Here is an 8,774-nt window from a genome sequence, read left to right as displayed (position 1 = left end):
AATAATCTGAATGAAAAGAGATATTTGAAAAGTGTTAAATAGTTATTTTGTATTTTATTTTTAGTTATTTAGTGAACAAATTCCACTAGTTCAAACAAAATATTAATAATTTATATAAACCAAAATCATCGTTTTAGCTCCATAAAATAATAAATAAAATATTATTTTCCGGTCATACTAATCACTTGATCATTTTTCCAATCATACTATCAAGATTTATCAACCATCTATTTATATAACTATTTTAATCTTTAAAAAACTAGTCACAAAACATTAATTTATTTATAATGAAAAAAACTACAAAACATCATTTAAAAAAAAATTAAAAAGTAAAAACCAATCGAACATGGCACATGTAGTAATCATTGAGGGAAGAAGTCACCCTCATACTCAGCGCCTTTTCAATTTCTTCTCCTCACAACTGTTAATTTCTTCTCCAGGCGATGTGGTCTTATGGTTAATGGTTGGGTGAAGAGTTTGGTCCTCGCTGGTGCAATTTGAGGTACAATTAAAGCCTCGGCTTACAGTGTGTGAGCATATGCACTATCTCACACATGCTTAGTCTGTGCTTAGGCTGTTCTTGCAAGCAAAGTAAAGCCACGAAGAACATATGCATGGCATCCTCCATTGGGAAGTCGCTCACCTTCAGATCTATAATCTCCATAACTCTTCCTCTCTCTAACTTCGTCATCTTCTTCACCCAAACGGCAAGGTGCATGCCCTCTTCAAATTCACATTCTTCCACTGGTCGTTTGCCTGTAATCAGCTCAAGCAGAACCACTCCAAAGTTATATATGTCGCTCTTCTCGTCCACTTTCAGAGTATACGCATACTCTGTCAATTCAATAATTATCACAAAGATGATTATCACACAAAATAGTAAAGGCATCACTTTATTTTCCATTTATTTTTAATTCGGGTCATTTGATGGAAAGGCTCGCTCCTATAAAATCATTATTATAATGGGAAAATCAGACCACTAAGCTTCTCGAAAAGCGCAGGGAACCTCAAAACATAGTGAAACAATGTGTAGCCTAAAACTTTCAGGGAACCCAAGCACAAATACTTGAGCACAAACAGTGAAAAAATGATAAAGAGTGAAACGACAATTTACCTGGAGCTATGTAACCAAAAGAGCCTGCTATTGAAGACATGCACTCTGAGGTACCTTAATGATGCAGTAACTTGGCGAGGCCAAAATCAGTGATATGTGCTTCAAAATTAGAATCCAAAAGTATATTGTTGGACTTCACATCCCGATGAAGTATAAGCGGCGAACAATCATGGTGAATATAGCGCAACCCTTTGGCAGCCTCCACTGCAATTTTGTATCTACTATCCCAATTCAGATGCCCTCCATCGTTTCCATGGAGAAGCTCCCCTAGGCTTCCATTAGGCATGTATTAATACACCAGAAGATTAGTGTCATGATTGGAGCAAAAGGCCAGCAGTGTCACTATATGCCTATGCCGAATTTTGCCGAGAGTATTGACCTCTGCAGAGAATCCATGATCATTTAAAGAAGCGATGCCAATACCCATAAGTTTCTTCACTGCAATTTGTTGGCCATTGGGCATGATGCCTCAATACACCACTCCCGCTCCTCCTTCGTCGATGATGTTTTCTTATTTTAGGCATTGTACAATGTCATCTTTCCCAAAGTCCAGGTTTTGGAAGGTCATCATTTCCCATAACCTGGTGTCGCCTATTTTGTGGACGGCTCTAGCTCTCCCTTTATATATGGCTGCCCCACTACCAATAGCAACAAACAAAAGAGCATAGGTCCCAGTGCTAATAGAAGGTCAGGCTTAAAGTGGGCTTCACCTCGTGCAGTGCAACTGCCCAATTGTGGTAGGCACAAGTTGGGATTTCCTGCAAAATATCTTGGATCCAAATAGAAAACCTACTACCCTCTTGAACGATGCCTGAAAAGTTATTGTGAGAGAAATTGGGTTGGCTCAAGTTCTGCATGTTCTGTGTATCGTTAAGAATACTTTCGTTGAAATGATTTCTAGATATATTCAGAAACTCGAGAGAGCCAATATTGGAGATTTCCATTGGGATGGGACCTTTGAACTCGTTCTTGCTAAGCTTAAGGAATATCAAAAAAGTAAATTTGCCAATCTCCTTGGGAATCATACCAGAAAACTTGTTTTCGCTAAGATCAACATATATAGGAAAAGTAGGGCTGCTACTATCCACAGGAATCGTACCTACTAATTGATTTCTAGATATGTTCAAATAGCAGAGAGTGCTCAGACTGGATATTTCGACAGGGAGGGGACCTGTAAACTTCTTCTGGCTAAGATTAAGGGATTCCAGAGCAGTACAGTTGCTAATCTCCCTAGGAATAATACCAGAAAACCTGTTCTTGCTAAGATCAATGGATTCCAGGGCAGTACAGTTGCTTATCTCCCAAGGAATAATACCAGAAAACATGTTCTTGCTCAGATCAATTGATTGCAGAGCACTTCAGTTGCCAATCTCCCTAGGAATAATACCAGAAAACATGTTCTTGCTCAGATCAATTGATTGCAGAGCACTGCAGTTGACAATATCCCTAGGAATTATACCAGAAACTCTCAGATCAATTGATTGCAGAGCACTGCATTTGCCAATCTCCCTAGGAATAATACCAGAAAACATGTTCTTGCTCAGATCAATTGATTGCAGAGCACTGCATTTTCCAATCTCCCTAGGAATAATACCAAAAAACATGTTCTTGCTCAGATCAATTGATTCCAGAGCACTGCAATTTCCAATCTCTATCGGAATCGTACCTGTTAATTGATTTCCACCCATTAAAATCTCATTCAAAGAAGATAATTTACCTATGGATGAAGGAAGAGGACCATTAAAACGATTATTGGACAGATCCATCATTATAAGCATGGAGGGTACATTATTAATTTTCTCCGGTATGGTACCACTGAGATAATTGCTGCCCACACCGATCATAGTCATGTTTGGTAAATATAGGATGTCCACAGGAATCGAAACGTTTAAATGATTTTGCCCCATGAGGACATCAACAAGAGAATTGCACATGCCCAGAGAATTAGTGTTGGGAATTTTTCTGTTAAAATCCCAAAAACAAAATAAACTGAACACAGAGACAATGCTCTGTTTTTCTCCAGGATCTTAACACAGGGAAGCTTTAATAGATTTCTAAGAACAGAATATTACTCATCCTTAAAAATATTTGTATTCATTAAAAATAAAATGCCTGATACATATTTCTTCCTCTTTCTCTCAGAGGGATTCACCAAGACTGCTTCAGATGTAGTAAAAACAAATTACTCTGTTTCTGCTCCAAAATTTATTTTTACATTATTGTGTGTAAAAATAAAACTTACATTTGCATTTTACAAAAAAAACATTTTCTTTACACTGCTTCACAGTAATGACAAATAAAAAGTTACATTTTCATCCTGTTAAAAAAAATTCTCCCTGTTTCTTCTACGCATTGTTGTGCGATTCATTTCGCTCACATACAATACCAAAAGCTTGGACTCTTCCTACGCTGTTGCATTTTCCTTTTTTTTCACATTACAGAAAGTCAACACATAATTTATGCATCTCCTTGGTTTTTCCGCTACCGCGAGCCTAGTTTCATTTCATTCATTGTGTAATGAACCCAAAACAAAAAAGAAAACCATATATAAAAACAAAAAAAACTTAATGATACGTTGACTTACCCATACCTATCTTTAAATTCCCATACTTCCGTGCAAACAAAAATTAAAACGTTTTACGTACTATCTACCAATCACGTTTAAATTCCATTTAATTCCCTTGCTGAAAGGACCGGCGATCAAACAAAACTTTGCTTTACTCCATGCAATATTTATTTGATGCAGGCCTGTACGTAGCTTGGGTTAATCAACGGTGGACAACCTCCCTTGCGATCGGACGGTTCAGAATGATATCGGATGCCCCTTACTTGCTGAATGTTATGTCCCGATGGAATGGTTGTTTTGGATAAGGTACATTTTACGCGTGGTAAAATCTTATTGCATCGGGCGCATTTGTATGAAAATTGCTTGCTGACCAAAAGCGGTTCGATAAGCTCACGGCGGTTTTGCTGGATTAAACATTGTTTGACTGAGAGGCACTTGAAATTATATTTTCAACACTCCCTTTTAATTTCAACTGCTGGGTTATCAGTCATACCCAAACACTTCCTCAAAAATTCAAACATTTTCTGATCCAATGGCTTTGTCAAAATGTCTGCAACCTGTTCCTGAGTCCTGCAATGTTCTAAGACAATTTCTCCATTGTTCACCAATTCCCTGATGTAATGAAACCTTGTGTCAATGTGTTTCGTTCTCTTATGAAACACTGAATTTTTTTATAATGCAATAGCTGATCTATTGTCACAAAAAATCATTGTTCCTTTTGCCTGGTCTTGGCTTAAGCTCCTCAACATCATTCTCATCCAAACTACTTGACATGCTGCTGCTGTAGCTGCCACATATTCAGCCTCTGTTGTAGACAACGCCACAATATACTGTTTCTTAGAAGCCCATGAAATGGATCTTGAACCCATGTGAAAGACATAACCGGAAGTGCTTTTACGATCATCTACACTTCCAGCCCAATCACTATCAATGTATCCAACTAAATCTGAACATTCTGAGAGAGTATATAAAAAGCTAAACATTTTAGTACCTTTGACATACCTCAGAATCCTTTTTGCTGCCTGCCAATGTGCTTCTTTTGGCCTCTCCATGAATCTGGAAATTAAACTAACAGCAAACATTATGTCAGGCCTAGTTACAGTTAAATACATAAGGCTTCCAACTATACTCTTGCACAAACTAGGATCAAAATCCTTGTTGTTGTCCTCTCTGCTGAGTTTTAATCCCATCAAGGTGGGAGTGATTTCTGCCTTGCACTCTTGTATATTAAATCTTCCCAATACTTCATTTACATATCTTTCTTGTGATATAAAAATTCCATTTTTATTTTGATATACTTCTATTCCTAAAAAGTATCTCAGCAAACCCATGTCAGTCATTTCAAATTCCTCTTTCATGACTGATTTGAAATTTTCAATAAGATGATCATCATTACCTGTGAAAATAACATCATCAACATATAAGACAACAATTAAAATTTTACCATATTTTTCTTTGATGTAGACGGTGGGTTCTCCCTCACATTTTTCAAATATTTTTTCCATTAGATAGGAACCTATCCTACTGTACCATGCTCTTGGTGCTTGCTTCAGCCCATGAATAGCTTTCTTCAATCTGCATACTTTGTGCTCTTTGCCTTTCTTCTCATAGCCTAGAGTTTGCTCAATATAAACCTCTTCCTTTAACACTCCATTTAGGAATGTTGATTTCACATCCATTTGGTAAACTTTCCATTTGTTTTGAGCTGCTATGGACAACACTGCTCTCACGGTTTCCATTCTTGCAACCGGTACGAAAGTTTCATCATAATCTCTTCCATACTGTTGCTTGTACCCCTTGACAACAAGTCTTGCCTTGTGCCTTTCTATCCCGCCTTCAGCATTGCTCTTGGTCTTGTAAACCCATTTGACTCCAATGACTTCTTTACCTTTTGGTAGCTCAACTAAATCCCATGTCTTGTTTCTCTCTATGGCATTAATCTCCTCATCTATAGCTTCTATCCATTTCCTATCCTTAATTGCATCTTCGAAATGAATAGGATCATCAACATGACAATACAAAGCAAACAAGGAATTCATTCCTTCATCATAAATGTCACTTAGATTTCTAAACTTCGTACCTCTTTCATTTGGTGTGCAAGTGCTTGAAGATGCACTTGAATTTCCTCCTTGTGGTGTGCTTGGAGAAACACTTTCATTTATTCTCAAGGGTGTTCCTTGTTGTCCTTGTGTTGGCGCTGTTGTTTGGGGATGTATTTCAGCCATCTCCTAATCATCTTCAACATGAGACAAACAGTTTTTAACATTCACTGTTTTCTCTATGCTTCCATCCCAAGCTTCATCCTCAATGAATTGAACATCTCTGCTGAAAAAAACTTCTTGGTAGATGGGATATACAACCTGTAAGCTTTGGATTCCTCACTGTATCCAATGAAAATACATTTCTCCCCTTTGTTGTCCAACTTCCTCCTTAGCTGATCTGGAATGTGTGCATAGGCCACACATCCAAAATTTTTCAAGTGGGTGACTCCTTGCCTTCTCCCACTCCATGCTTCTTCTGGTACTTTGTTCATCACTGCTTTTGTAGGACACCTATTCAAAATGTAAACTGCACAATGCATAGCTTCAGCCCAATAATGATTTGGAAAATTCTTTGCCTTCAACATGCTCCTCGCCATATCCATGATGGTCCTATTCTTCCTTTCAGCTACTCCATTTTGCTGCGGGGTGTACCTAGCTGTGAATTGCTTGTGTATTCCATTTTATCTACAAAAACGTAGAAACTCCTTGGAGATATACTCACCTCCTCTGTCAGTTCTTAAAACTTTGATATGTAGCCCACTTTGGTTTTCCATAAGTGCTTTGAAATTTCGAAAATTTTCAAACACTTCACTTTTGTTTTTAAGAAAATAAACCCAAGTCTTCCTAGTAAAATCATCAATGAATGTTAGAAAATATTGGCTGCCTGCTAATGATGGAGTTTGCATCGGTCCACATAAGTCTGAGTGGACAATTTCTAAGGGTGTTTTTGCCCTTATGCTTTTCCATGATGGAAAACTTTCTCTATGTTGTTTCCCCAATATACAACCTTCACAAAGGCTATCCGATTTCTCTATCAATGGTAATTCTCTTACCATTCCTTTTCTGCTCAAAAAGTTAAGACCTCCAAAGTTCAGATGTCCAAATCTCAAGTGCCACAACCAATTTTCATCCTTTGGCACGCTTTGGAAAGAATCTTGGGTAACTGCTGCAATTACATCTTTGTTTTTCAAATCTACCCTTATTATAAGAGGGAACATCTTGTTCCTTGTCATCTTCACTTCAGCAATGCATCGTTTGTTGGGTGCTCTATCCATGATGGTGCATACATCATTCTCAAAGAAAACATTGTAACCCTTTTGAACAAGCTGTCCAATACTCAAGAGGTTACACCTCATTCCAGGGACATAATAGACATCTGCTATGGTTTTCTTTTCACCTTTCTTTGTAAGTATTTTTACCTCTCCTTTTCCCATAACAAAAATTTTGCTATCAGTTCCAAGTGTGACTTGTGATTTTACATTCTGATCTAGAGCAGAAAAGAGGGCTATGTTTCTTGTCATATGGTTGCTGCAACCTGAGTCTAAAAACCATATGTCTTCACTATTTGTTTCAGCCATATTACAAGCTAACAACACATTATCTTGGCTGATGTTTTCTCTAGTGATATTTGCACTAGATATATTACTGATATCATGCTGCTTTTTCCTACATTCATTTGCATAGTGCCCATATTTTTTACAATAATAGCATTGGACATTGGATTTTTCACACCTTTGTCCATGAGCATGATGTTGTCCTCTTTGTTGGCTGCTGCATTGGCCTTGGTTCTGATTTGGATTGTTGCCTCTTCCTTGAGCATTTGCTACGGTGTTCCTTCCACCTCTGTTTTGGCTTCTGCCTCTTCCTCTCTTGTTTCCTCTGCCTTGACCTTTTCCTCTTCCAAAAGACATCTGGGTCTTGAAGGCTTGCTCTAGAGATGAATTTTCATTTCTACTCAACCTCTGCTCATGTGTTATCAGTGATGCATGTAGCTCATCAACTGAAAAGTTTGAGAGATCCTTTGTCTCTTCTATGGTGGTGACAATCACATCAAACTTTGAGGGTAGGACCCTCAATAGTTTCTCAACAATCCTCCTCTCTTCAAGGGTTTCTCCATGAGTCCTCATCTGTGTGACCAGACCAATCACATGTGTGAAGAATGAGTCAATGTTGTCTGACTCCTTCATGCTCAGATTCTTGAAATCTCTCCTCAGCAATTGTAGTTTTGCTGTCTTCACTTTCTCCATGCCTTCATAGGTTGTCTTGAGAGTTTTCCATGCTTCTTTGGATGTCTTAGTTGCTACTATCCTTGGAAACACACTCTGGTCTACTGCTTGATACAAAAATACAAGGGCTTTTGAATCCTTCTTCCTATTGCTCTTCAGCAGATCCTTCTCTGCCTGAGTTAATCTATTAAACTCATTTTCATTTGCTGGTTCTTCAAAAACATCCTCAACTAATTCCCATAAATCTTGTGAGGCAAACAGGGTTTTCATGGTTATTGCCCAATAGTCATAGTTTTTCCCATTAAACTGTCAGAGCTGGGTATTAAACATACCCATACTAGTGCTTGTGCTGGCCATTCCTTACATTCTTAACTATGGTTTAAATTCTTGACTGTGTATTTTAAAAAAAAACTCACTGTCTCTTCAGCAGTAACAAAAAAAACTTTGAGTAATACCTGAATCTTTTCTTAACTGAGTCTTCACTCTACTGGAGAATCTGTTGCAGCAAAAGAACTCCTTCCTTCAGCTTCCTTTGGGGATTTTTCTGTTAAAATCCCAAAAACAAAATAAACTGAACATAGAGACAATGCTCTGTTCTTCTCCAGGATCTTGACACAGGGAAGCTTTAATAGATTTCTGAGAACAGAGTATTGTTCACCCATAAAAAGATATGTATTCATTAAAAATAAAATGCCTGATACATATTTCTTCCTCTTTCTCTCAGAGGGATTCACCAAGACTGCTTCAAATTCAGTAAAAAAAAATTACTCTGTTTCTGCTCCAAAATCTATTTTTACACTACTATGTGTAAATATAAAACTTACATT

The 8,774-nt window shown here is 37.6% G+C and overlaps 1 pseudogene; it reads right to left on the bottom strand.

The window, feature by feature from the left end:
• Positions 1–400: 400 nt before the first annotated feature.
• Positions 401–2,439, bottom strand: LOC149171980 (leucine-rich repeat receptor-like serine/threonine-protein kinase BAM1 pseudogene; annotated as a pseudogene).
• Positions 2,440–8,774: the final 6,335 nt, after the last annotated feature.

The sequence above is a fragment of the Pinus tabuliformis genome, chromosome 4_2, assembly GCF_031772625.1.
Source record: "Pinus tabuliformis cultivar Carrire ecotype Pingquan chromosome 4_2, CPIR1, whole genome shotgun sequence".
Taxonomy (NCBI): domain Eukaryota; kingdom Viridiplantae; phylum Streptophyta; class Pinopsida; order Pinales; family Pinaceae; genus Pinus; species Pinus tabuliformis.
Note: the sequence above shows the minus strand (reverse complement) of the source record. Positions and strands in the feature narration are given on the sequence as shown.